The sequence below is a fragment of the Papaver somniferum genome, chromosome 9, assembly GCF_003573695.1.
Source record: "Papaver somniferum cultivar HN1 chromosome 9, ASM357369v1, whole genome shotgun sequence".
NCBI lineage: Eukaryota > Viridiplantae > Streptophyta > Magnoliopsida > Ranunculales > Papaveraceae > Papaver > Papaver somniferum.
In genome coordinates, this window is record NC_039366.1 from 71,839,529 (window position 1) to 71,841,259 (window position 1,731).

Here is a 1,731-nt window from a genome sequence, read left to right on the forward strand (position 1 = left end):
TTTTTCTTTCCCTTGAACTTCTTGTTTTACTTGTATTAATCAAACTGATTTGGTGGATTCCTCCTAGTTTGTATAATTTTTGAATGTCACTAAATGGGTATTTGGTAATCATCTTGGTCTCATGATTTACCATTTTGCACTATGATAATTTCAATTTTTCTTAGTAACCTTACTTGAATCTGCCGAGGGGGTGATTTATGTCTGATAATGCTTGTTATTGTTAAGTGGGTTTTATGATGATGTCTTGTTTTATGAACTTTGGAAGATTCTTCTCTTAAAAATCAAGTGTTGTAGTTTAGTTTCCAAAGTAGCATATCACGTGTTTGTAAAATTGACTTAATAAACTATGTTTTGCAAACATGCAATGCAACTTGAATTGGTTTTATTCTTCATGTTAATTCCAAATTCTTGTATTTCCATTAATTGGGTATTTTTAATTTCCCTTCATTTGTGATATTATGAATCATGATTGTGAAATTAAACAAGTCCTCCGTATTGTTGAATTAACCCCTTCAAAATCGAAACTATAAGTGTTCCTTCCATGTTTTATTTGACTTTTTAAAATATCTACGTACCTTATTACTTTCCTTTCCAATTTTATGTTGAAGAGGGGTTTCCTATATTTCCAACAATACCAAATTTGCGGAGTTTCGTTTTGTAACGAAGTCGGTATGAATTTTCAAGTAACGACTGTTACAACTGAAATTTTCTGAAGAAGTTTTACTGCCCTGTTTTTTCACGTGAGTTTCGACCCAGAAATAGACCTTGTCGTTCTTTCTTCTTATTTTTATGTTAAAAAGGAGTCTCTTAGCTTTCCAACGAGACCAAATATACTGAATTCTATTACTTTATGAATTTTGTACGAATTTTTGATCATCAACTAACGAAGCTGTAGTTTTCTGAAAAACATTACTTCTGTTTTATTTTGATGAGTACTGTCGGCATAGTTGTGAACCTTATTGTATTTTCTTATAATTTTTATACAATAGAGGAACTTCTCAGCTTTTGAACGAGGCAAAATTTGTCAAATTCCACCACCTAACGAATTATGTATCAGTTTTTGATTGGAGACTCTCAAATATGATTTTTTCTGAAAATGTTTGTCCCTGTTCCGTGTATCTGAGACTTTTCGACTCAGCTATATACCACATTTCCTTTGGTTATCATTTTTATATTGAAGATAGCTTTCTCATATTTCTAATGAGATCAAAATTTCTTAATTCCATTGCTTAATCAATTTTGGACGAAATTTTGATCGTAAACTATGAAACTGCAATTTTCTGAAAAGAAAAGTGGCTCTTGTCCTGTTTTGTTGAGTGTTTCCGACAAAGATGTAAACCTTACTGTATTTTATTATATTTTTTTTTATGAAAGGGGAACTTCTCAGCTTTCCAATGAGCCATAGTTTGTTGAATTTCGTCGCCTAATGAATCTCGTACATACTTTTGATTTGTAGACGGTGAAACTGCAACTTCCAGGATTTATGTTTTAACATTCATGTGATGCTCTTGTTTGTTTCAACCCTTCGCCAGTATTTCATGGGATTTCTTTGTCTTTATTGTCTTGAGCTATAACATAATTTTGCTGAAATGATTCCCACTACCACACATTCTGAATTGAACCTCGATTGGTTTTATGTTAATCTTATTTAGGAATATCATTGTTACTTGCACATATGATTTTCAAGCCAAAGAAAAGAATGGGTTGTATTACTACTTTATTTTGAATTAC